Consider the following 11,461-nt stretch of genomic DNA (forward strand, 5'->3'; position numbering starts at 1 on the left):
CTCACCAGATATCTTGGTGGGGGATAGATTCTCTCCATTTATTGATGGTGGGTACCATATTTCTATATGAATATTTTTAAATGCCAGGCAACCCTTTTATTTCTGTATGTTTGAAGTGTGGCTATGCTCTTTTCCCATTATATGAACTGAGGTCAAGTTTTTGAGACAACATTCAGACTGATTTAAACAATCCCAGAGTCACAGCCCATGTTCCGAGTCACATTTCCCCTCCCCCAGACTCAATCTCAGTGTCCCTCTTTCAGCCAGGAGTGCCCTTCCCACCCCCATGCCTGTCCCTGGAAATCCTCTTCACCTTTACAATGCTAGTTCCTCCATGAAATATGAAATCTTTGTGGATTGAATAGAAAAAGTATGTTTTAAAGATCCACTCTTTTGGTTTGCTGCACTGAGATAACAGGCTATACTGACACAGAACTGGAGAAGTAATGGATTAAAAACTGTGATGCTTCCAAGCGGCAAAAACATACTGTGCCTATTCTTTTTATTTAAATTGTATGAATAAATTAAGTGGAAGTAACATTCTCACTTCTTTCATTCTTTTGGTTTAAGGGATTTAAAACTATTCTCATGTATAAAACAGGCAATTTGTAAGTTGAAATGAAAGGAATGCGGGCTTCTTGAATACTGTATAGGGAGGAGAAGTTGAAGGGAAAATTAACGTTAACATAGTAATGAAAAGATCAGAGAAGCGAGCAAGTGATAACAATCTGGAGGTCTTGGGATGAGAAAGAGATATGATTTTTAAAAAATCTTTGTTGTTTTGTGTGGGAGGAAATATAAAACTATGCATGCTTATTTAAAAAGAAATCAAATTTTGAAGAAATATATAGTGTGGCAAGTTAATGCTTCGCATACCTTCCCCCATCACCCCAAAGTAACAGTTGGGTGCATATTCTTCTCGATATAAAATATACATTTATTTCCTATATAATCATTCATAAAATGAAAAGTCACTAACCATAACTGGCTAGTTGCAGACATTTGCTTACAATTTATTTTTGCAGCTTAACAAATGTGAAATCGTACTACATAAACTATTTTTTTGCAACTCTTTATCATTTACTGTAAGCTTAGACCTGCGAACACACAGGTCTCTTTTGTACATAGAGTATTCCCTGACATGTATGCTCATCATTTTATTTAACCATTATTTTATTTATATATTGACGGACTGTTGGGTTATTTACACACTTTCATGATCACTAAAATGATGTAGTACATTTCTTGAATGCGGTGTGTAGGAAAATTTTCCAGAAGTCAGATTTTAGGGACAAATTGAATAATCACTGTAAATTCATAAATGTCAAAATTGCCTCCAAAAAGGTTTGTCTATTTTTTGTTGTTTTCCTTAACGTTTCACCAATAGTGTAAGGGTGAAGGTATCTCGTACGCTGCAGTCCGCCTCCAGAGTTCTTCCACACCAAGCGAGTGACATTGAAAATGGACTTCTGTATTTGAACGTGACAGAGCTTCGCCTGCGTGGGGGGCAGGCCGGAGCAGGTGACGGGGTCTCGAAAGGGACACCGCGGCAGGGAGCACGGGTGCGTGTCCGGGGGGAGACCCCGGGGGTCTGCAGGGCTCCCCACCACTCGGAGGGGAGGCGGCGGCCGGCCGGGGCCCGAGTCTTCCTCGGCACACGGAGAACCCATTTTTCAGGCGGGCAGGATTGGGCTCAGACCCCAGCCCGCCGCTCCCCGAGGACCGAATTTCCTCCCAGCCCACGCGCGCCGTCGGTGTCGGGAATTCCCTCTCGTGCGCGCGGGTCCCCGCCTCTGCCGCGGTCCGCCGCGACACGAGTGGCCCGCCCGCCGCCGCCGGGAAGCCGCGCGCCCTGGGCTGTCCCGGCGGGCGCGGCCCCGCGTCACCCCTCGCGCCCGCGGCGGCCACGGCCGAGAGTGCGCGCTCCCGTGTCCCGCCGGTCTCTCCCCCCCCTCCCCGCTTCCGAGCCCGCGCCCCTAAACCCGAGGCCGCAGCGATCGCGGGCGCGTCTCCTTTGGCGGGACCCACAGGGACGCGTGAGCGCTCTTAGAGTTGGGCTCCTCTCGGCCACCTCCTGTGCTGGAGAATAGTCCCGGGTCGACTTAGACCACCTGAGAAACTCACAGGAGGCCGGGGAGACTGAAGCTGGGGTGGGAGCTGCTAGACCGGCCGGGACGAGGTGACTTCCACGCGGGGGACGCTGCACCCCGCCCTCCGCACCAGGTTCCAACCTAGTCTTCTCTTCCCTGGGCCAGTGGACTGCAGAAGCCTCCAATCAGCCTGGTAGGCCACTTCTGGCCTAGAGTCATTGTTTGGCCAATACAGATTTTTACAGCAATTCGAATTAGTTGCCAACGTGTAAAAAACACTTGAAAATGAAATAACTGGCAACACTATCAGCTGGAGCTGAGAATCTACTGCCCTGGTCTTCTCAATTCCCTAACGTGACCAAGGCCATTTCTCATTTCTTTTTTTGTCTTTTTTGTGACGGGCACTCAGCCAGTGAGTGCACCGACCATTCCTATATAGGATCCGAACCCGCGGCTGAAGCGTCGCTGTGCTCCCAGCGCCGCACTCTCCCGAGTGCGCCACGAGCTCGGCCCCCATTTCTCATTTCTATCACCAGTCTACTACTGTAGGCATTGATATGTGTTCCCTGCCAGAGTCCCAGAATGCCATGGCGGGAGCACCTTGAAAAAAAAAACCCTTTATTTTCCCCTGATATTTGATACTGTGAATTGGCTAAGGTCACCCAGTGTGTGGCAGAATTGGAATTGGTTCTCTACTCACTTATGAGGGCCCAGAGGAGGACAATGACTTTTCCAAGGTCACCCAACCAGGCAGTAGCAGGGGCAGGCCCAGAGCCCACTTTTGTGACTATTGGCCCATTCTCCTGGCAGCCAGCGTCCTCAATAAAACACAACAGGTGGCCAAAAATTTTGCACATGACCCTGACCTGTCTCTTGACCTTTGACCTGACACCTAACCAAGCTTCCACTGTCTCTGTCTACACCTATGAATGAGGGAACCCGTTAGTGCTGGCATGTGTCTTACTTTCAGCTTTCAGGTGCTAGATTTGTCTAAGAAACAACCACATAAAACTGTGGGCGGGCATCCTCATGCATAGTCCAAAAATATGCCTGGTCAGTGCTACAGCAATTATATTTGAAAGTGCTAATTTGGTTCAATGGGAAATCAGTGCATCTAGTCATCAGGGGTATTTTCCCAAACCTTCAAACTTGCCACTTACAGGGTAGATGGAGACCAGAAAAGACATGTCACTTGGCCAGCCCTGTCTTAATTCTGAGTTCTGTCTTCTATTTTTTACTGGGAAGCCAGAAAGAATTGGCTAGACTAGAAGAGGGCTACAGTGGCGGAGACTCCCTATCATAAAACCAGCACAAGGAAATATAGTGGATGGAAAATGAGTTGCTGGAGATAATAACTGGTGTGGGAAAGTAGAAATACTTCTGAAATGACTTTTTATCTTACTTAGGAGCATTTCCCACCCAACACTAAAGCATGTAAAACAGGCCAGGGACCTTGATGTTTCTCCATAAAGCAAATAAAAGTTCAAGGCATTTGTGTTAAGTTAGCATATGGAATATATATCTGTAAGCACATTAGCTCTTCAGACATATCTTCTTACTTCTACAGGAGCAAGTGAACAGCTTACAAAAGCTTCAGTTTCTGTGAGAGAGGCTCAATTTGGATTTGAAATCAAGAAGGCTTAACAATGCCCACTCTGTATGAAATTACCACCCCATTTTAATAAGGTCCAAGATATTTAATACCTTACTTAAGGTCTTACAGCAAATTGGGAGCAGAAATAGAGGAATTGGCTATTTTTCTCACTTGGTCTCCTGAGAAAGGCTTGTTTATTCTCATTCTATCTCCGGAAAAACTTCTCACTTGTCCTGTTTGCAGTCCCTCCCCAAAATCTCACTTAGGTGTTATCACTGTGTGGGCAAAATGGCATATTTTAAAAGTGGCATATTGTACATGTAAAAATAATTGGGTCACTGGTTGTGCTCTAGCAATGTTTTCTTCGGTTCAGCTGCCTGCCTTGAAAAGGTTTACTGTCACCTGAGGTATTATGATGATGTTTAATTTGTCAGTGGAAATACTAGACACACACATACACACACACACTCTCTCTCTATCACCACTCAGAAAGACTTCAGAAATTTACATTTTCTTATATTTCTTTCTTGCTCTCTGTGTGTCTAATTTGGAAAGCATGACTCCTTCATTTCCCATTCTTTGGAGATCTTTGGTCCTTCTGGCTCTGTTCTCTTTACCTCTTTGTCATCAGTGTAAGTATAGCACAGGCGTACTATATTCTCTTCAGTATTGGAGGCTCAACTCCGACAGGCTGAGACCTTTGTCTCAAACATAGTGCTAGTAAGGAATACTGGCTTCCATCCTCAGAACACCTAAAATAACCATGGCTTAAACAAGAGAAGGGTTTACAGTTTTCCATCTAAAAGTCAGCATAGGGGCTCCAGAGTTGGTGTGTTGCTCCGAGATGGTGTGAAAGAACCAGGCTGCTTTTACCCTGTTGCTCCGCTTTCTGTAAGCCCAGGATGTCAGTAGACAAGCTCCAGGCAGCAGCGCAGAGGAATGATAAAGAAGAGCATGCAAAGGGCGTACACATTTCTGTCTTTTAAGGAATGTGCCTGGAAGCTGCAGCGTGACATTTATGCTGACATTCCAATAGAGAAGAATTTAGTTCCAAGGCCACCCTTAGTTGCCAGTGAAGCAGGGGATGTCTTTAGATTTGGAAGCCATGTGCAGAGATGAAGGTTGGAAGTGCTTTCATTATGAAAGAAGGGGAGACAGCTGTCTCTGTCATAGTTACCTCTGTAACCAAGTGACGAGCACAGTATATGGCACACAGTACGGCCTCAGTAAGTGTTATGCAGATTGAGTTAAACTAAGTATCTTTTGAGAACTTCACCAGGAAGATTAAGAACACCTGATCTTATGGGCTGGGCTTATGGTCTTAGGGACAAGAAGCTGGGTAGAATCTGATAAGAGGGGATCAAGGAGTTTTCTCCCAAATTTGCTATACCTTTAAGTCGGCTTTTTCCAGAAAGGAGAAATCTTCACAATGTATTCCCTTCATCTCCCAAAATTCTGTGAAAAACAATACCCAACATGGCTTCTCTCAACATTTCTTACACACTCACCTTTCACAGACACCAAAGAAAGTTTCACACCACCAAGCTTTCTCTCTTCCATCAAAGCAGAAAAGAGACTGGTGGGAAAAATTCTCATTTGGCAGTTTACAATGTCTGTGGCATCACACTAGCGACAGTGATATAAAGCACTGTGCAGAAGTCTCCTCAGGAAACCATGTGAAGGAAGTGAGCCTTCCTGGAAGTCCACGGTCTCTTGCTTTCCTCCTTGCTCCAGCCTGTCTCCGGACCTGTACTCCAGCCCTCCTCTTACCATTCTCATAACACTGGTAAGGTTAACACTTTATCACTTAGATCACTAAGACCTGTGCAGGTAATGGCTTAACATGCAGCTCCTCCCAGAGGGACGTACTCCCTAACAAGCAGGAGAAAACCTTCATGAGTCCAAAGATTAAAAGCTGAAATGACAGGCAATAGAGCTCTGTTTGGGCCAATAACTATGTGAAGAAGGCAAGCCAGCTCTCATTCCCTCCCATTTTACAGGGGAGGAAATTGAAGTTCCTGAAGGTAAGTGACTTGTCCAAGCCCATTAGTGGTGAAGCCAGTAGTGAAACCCAGGGCAGTTCGGCTCTGAATATAAGTTGCTGCCCACTGGCATCCTTGCTCCAGGCGCGGGTTCTTGCTTCACTCATCTTCCTTGCATTCCTTGAACTCACAGAACTCCCTTAGGCTCACATTCAACCACAATTCACATTGTACCACGCCACAAGAGTAACAGCTAACATTGATTGGCACTTACTGTGTGCTAGATATTCTTGTAAATGCTTTATCTATAGTAACTCATTTTATCCTCATATGGGCCCACATTACAGATGAGGAAACTGAGGCTTGAAGAATTTAAATAACTTGCCCAACATCACACAGCTAGTACAGTGAGTGGCAGAGCTGGAATTAGAACCCAAGCAGTGTAATTTGAATCTGTGCACTTAACCATTATTCTAAACTGTCTATTATAGTTAAGAGGGCAACAGTTGCATCTCATTATTATTTATGGGTCATCTGCCTGTAGTCTGCCATAAAAAGAAAGTTCTGTTGTCACACTAGGCATGTCTTAATTTTCTTCACACCATTCCAGATGCCTGTGACTGGCCTTTGCAGAAAAGACACAGGATCCTGGGTGACATTTATGACAGCACTGCCAAGATGGCAGCCAGATAATTCTTTATTTCAGTTTCACACTTAGCATCTCCACATTGGTTGAACTTCGACAAAGGCATGAATACACCCTAGTTTTGCTATGTAGCCATTTATTTCTGGGCATATGTCAGCCACCATGCAGGGAGGGGCACAAATATCTTAGCCCCATTCATCCTCAAGTCACTGCTGGCTTCTCTCTCTCTAAGAGTGTAATGTGCAGAAAGGAGGATCACAGACATAGTGGAGCGAAGCAGGGGCGCTGCCAAGGCAGGAGAGGGGATGAGCAAGAGCTTGCATTTATGGAGTACCCACTGTAGGCTGGACACTGCACAAGGCCCTTCCCATTTGGCATCTCATTAGATCTTCAGAACAGCTCCAAGAGGCAGGCCTTGAATTATCTCCCTGACAGCTGCATCTTAGATCTGACATCCTGCAGCTTTGGTTTGTTCAAGGTCACTGGCTGGTCAGTGCCAAAGCTGGGGTTCAAGCTCAGGTCTGTCGGGCTTCCAAGTGCATACTCTTGCCATGTCACCAACTCTCTTTGAAGTACCAGAAAAGAGCACTGCTCCACTATTGATTCTGTTCTCATGGCAGTTACAGACCAGCTTCCAGCTTCCCAAATGTCCCTGGGATCTGTCCCTCTCTCTCTCTCTCCTGGACTCAAAATACAGGCCTCAACTCCACTTGAGGCCAGATTCTTGCTGCCCTTCTCCTGCTGGATCAGAAGGTCTGACAATCTACATCCATAGAGAAAGTGGATTCATGGCTATCGGAAGTAAAATTTGGAATTTCCAAGCATGGGTTCCCCCTAGCTCTCCCATGTACTGTCCATGTGGCCTCGGGCAAGTTGTTTAACTTCTTTACACCTCAGTCTCCTCATTCATAAAGTGGGGAGACCCATACCTCCCTCTGAAGGTTGTTGTGAGACTTAAATGGGAGTGTGTAAATCAGCTTTTAGCTAAGAACCACAGCACATGAGGTTTTTCTTTTTCCATTGCCTGTACTGGGAAAAGAGGGTGTGATTGAAGGACAATTCTAATGAATGGAAAATTGGTCACTTTTTTTGGAGTTAATCTGGCACCTGCTAAAAGGCCCATATCTAGGATTAAAATAATGATCTGACTTTTGCCACTTGTAAAAGTGCTCTAACCCCTTCCTCAGGGCCTGAGAGCAGGGCAGAGTTAAATCCTGAGTCCAGGTTCCTTTGGCCATTTCCATGCCTATTTTTGAAACAGTGACCTTTCTTTCCTCTTCTAATTCTTTCCAAAGAACAGTAAGGCTGACTCCAGAATAATGAGAAAAACATTCCAAAATTGACATATGGCCAATAATGGAAATTATGAAACAACCTTAAGTCCGTTACACTAAAAACGTACACTAACAGTACATTATGTCATGTATACTTGTGAATTGTTGGTAACATTTCACAACTGTCTGCCTTTCTGTGACACATCTGTCAGTGTTGCCAGGCTGTAGAATTCTCTACAAAATTCAAAATTTTGCTCCAAAAAGAGTCTGAAGCTTTGATCCTTGTCATGACTGCATGATCTTGGTCAAGTCCTCTGGACTCTCTGAATCTTGGCTTCCTCAACTGGAAACTGGAAAGAACAACTCTGTCCCCTCCTACCTCATTAGGGACCTCATTAGATGCTGAGCAGGGATGTGGTCCTGAACAGCCTAAACTAATAGATGGATGTTGAGGATTAACATGATGATACATGAATATGTGTCTGAAGAGAGGATGAAAGAAAAATAAGAAACAAAGACAAAGAGCTTGAAAGGAGTAACAGTGTTCCTCAATTTGCCATTCATTAGCTGAGTGATCTTGGGGGAGGCACTTAATCTCTCTGGGCCTCAGTTTCTTCATCTATAAAGTGGAAATTATAATAATAGATGCTCTTTCTGTTTCACAAGATTATTATATCACATGGGACAGTGGGTGTGAAAAAGTTACCTGAATAAGAAAAGATCATCCAATGGTTAATTATTAGTGGTACTCCTAGTAATAATCCCTGGTAAATTTCCAGTAATCTCCTAGGGCTTCAGCTAGTTTTAGCCACTTTTGGAAAACCAAATTAATCCTTTGAGGTAACAGAACTTTCCACAGGATGGGATTGAGCCCAGCGGCTGTGGGCCTGGCCCCTGGCACCACACTGCTGGGATTCAGATCTCACCTCTACCACTAATAGGCTGTGTGATCTTGAGCAAGTATTTGATTCTTCTTTGACTTAGTTTCTTCATCCATAGAATGGGGATGATCATGATAATTATAGTTATTTACCTCCTGGAGTTGTGAGGATTAAGTGACATAATACATGCACAATATTTAGAGTAGTAGCCAGCATGCGGAAGGTTTTTATAGCTCTTTATTCTTGGGTATTCTTGGTGGCATCTCAGCCCCATGCTGCCCAACTTATAATGTTTGATGTCACTTTAACTTATTAAATAGTATCCCAGAGTATGTCTGATATTAGAGAAATCTGACTGACTGAATGAAAAAGCATCTCTATCTCTGGCTCCTTTGCTTAGGCCTTTTGGACTCCTCTAAAGCTGTTTGCTTTTAACTAGTCACAGCAGATGCTTACAATGCTATCTTGAGATAGCCAAAAAGATAAGTCCTTGTATAATTCAAGCCTGACATGCTGCAGGCGGGAGGCACTGGGAGAAACTTCTTGGGTCCTTGCCCATAGTCCTTCGGGGCTCATGGAAAACCTATTTCTATGCCTTATGTTTCCTTGTCCCCAATTATTCCCAAGGCCTTCTTTCCATTGTATGTCTCCAGTGATGGGAGAGGAGTACCCAGACATGGTACCCAGTTATGCAAAATCTGCTCTTCTCCATGCTAGAGCCAGCAAGCCAATCACATCGCAAGGTCTGGCCCTCTTGTGAGAGAAATCACTGGGTAGAACAAGTTTTCCACTCTGCTCCAGCTGTTGTAGTCCCAGAGCAGTTTTTAAACTGCCATGGAGTGAGACAGGATTTCCATGTCCTTAGGCAGTGGATGAGAGAGAATGAGTGAGAAGCTGAATTAGATGCTGACATCGTATAAGTTAGTGTACAAAGAGATGCACGGAAGTGATAAAGTGGAAAGAACGGGATGAATAAATAAGGGTATGAAACTCTGCACTAGAAGTTATTAAGTAAAAAAAGAAAACTTAAAAAAAAAAAAAAGCCATTCCGAGAAAAAAAGAAAGAAAGAAGGAAAAATAGCCATTCCAGGTAGAGTGAAGAATCACCAGAACTTTGAAACAGGAATGATGAAATCCACAGGGCAGCAGTTCTTAAACGTAAAGTGTGCATCAGAGTCACTTGAAGCCTTCGTTAAAACACATTGCTCGGTCCACCCCCAGAGTTTCTGATTCAATATTTCCCAGGGGGCCTGAGAATTTGCATTTCTAACGAGTTCCCAGGTCATGGGGAGACCACACTTCAAGAACCACTGTCGGGCTGGGGGGTTAGCCACTTGGGAGAGCGTGATGCCGATAACACCAAGATCAAGGGTTCCTATCCCTGTACTGGCCAGCCGCAACAGAACAAAACAAAACAATACAAAACAATGTCATAGAGAATTTGGGAAGAGTTGTTGCGAAGCTGTCTTGTCATAAATGGGCCTCAGAACTAAGTGAGACCCAGGAAAGAGTCGCCAAAGAGCTGCGGAAACAGGAGTGTCTAGGGGCTCCCCAATGCCAGGGCTTGGGGAGCCACACAAATAGGGCCAAGGGACATGTTGGGGTCATGACTGAACATACTGGCTGACCGGTCTCTAAGGCACTCCCACCCATGTGACCCTCCTTATTCAGGGGTGTGTTATGTAGTGTATGTGTGAGCGCGGTGGGGGGAGGGGGTGTTCCACGTTCCCTCTCAAACGATGGGGTGGGGTGGGTAGCGTCTCAGGACAGTTGCTTGATTCCTCCCGCCCCCCAACCGCGGTTAACTCCCCGTCTGGAGAAGCCGAGGCTACAGGGCCGCGCCCCGCCACCCAGCCCTTCTGGGGTTCAGCTCAGAGGGTGAGCGCACTGAACAGGGTGGGACTGCCCACGGAATCAGGATCGGTGGCTCTCAGGGGGTGGGGGGTTTGGGCCTTTGCCCGCGGCAGAGTCGCGGGATGGGAGCCAGCGAAGATGCTGGGACGCGCCGCGACTTCCGTCTCTGGCTATCGGCAGTGGGGGGCGCACCAAGACAGCAGTTCGGGAGCTGCGCTTTGTCACCGCGGCGGCGAGGGGCGGAGAACGCAGAAAGGAGCGGCGGGGACAGGACCCGGGCGGTCGACCGGCTCCCAGGCTTGAAAGGGACGCTCAGGGAGCTCCTGGCCGAAGGGACTGAGACTCCCCGCCCGGGCTCAGCCTGAAAGCGCACTTTTGTCCTGGGCCATCGGGACCCTCACTTACTGGGGTGACTCCTGTCCTCCCTCCACTGCATCAAGCAGCTGACAGCCCGTACCGCACCTCCGAAGCCCACCGCCGCGGGCACGCGCTCACCCTCGCATGCTCACGCCGGGCTTCTGGGCCCGGAGCGCACAGGCCGTCCACGTCGCGGCGCCCCGCGGCCCTTCCTGCTGGTTAGTCACCCTTTCCTTAGTGCCCGCCCCACCGCGCACCCGCCTAACCAGCCTGCAAAGGGTGGTCCCTGCCCGAGTCCTGCAATCATACCTAAGGCACTGTAGTTGTCTGTCTGGGTGTTAGGGAACTTGGATCTCTGCCCTGAGGGCGCAGTGCTAACGTCGGAGCAAGAATCGGGCCCTCGGAGGCTGGATGATTTGGGTTAAAATCCCGGCTCTGCCACTTTCCAGCTGTGTGACCCTGAGCAAGTTCCTCAACCCCTCTGAGAATCGGTTTTCCCGCTGCACAACGGGAGGGACTGTACCCCACCGGGCGCTCTGAAGCATTGATCAGTAGGAGGGGGCTCTATAAAAGTCAGTCCCCAGAACTCCTCACACAAAGGTTTTTCCATTTCACGGGAGGGGGAAAAGGCTGAGCCCGCCCGACCAGTCGGACTTCCTCGCATGGGGCGGGGGCGGGGGCGGGACGGGGCGTTTCTCCACCTGCACCAGGTAGACCGAGGTAGTCCTGCTCTTCTGCTCTTCTCGGGCGGGAGAGACCGGGTTAGGAAAGGAGAAGGGGCTG

This window comes from Cynocephalus volans, chromosome 6 (genome assembly GCF_027409185.1).
Source record: "Cynocephalus volans isolate mCynVol1 chromosome 6, mCynVol1.pri, whole genome shotgun sequence".
Classification (NCBI taxonomy): domain Eukaryota; kingdom Metazoa; phylum Chordata; class Mammalia; order Dermoptera; family Cynocephalidae; genus Cynocephalus; species Cynocephalus volans.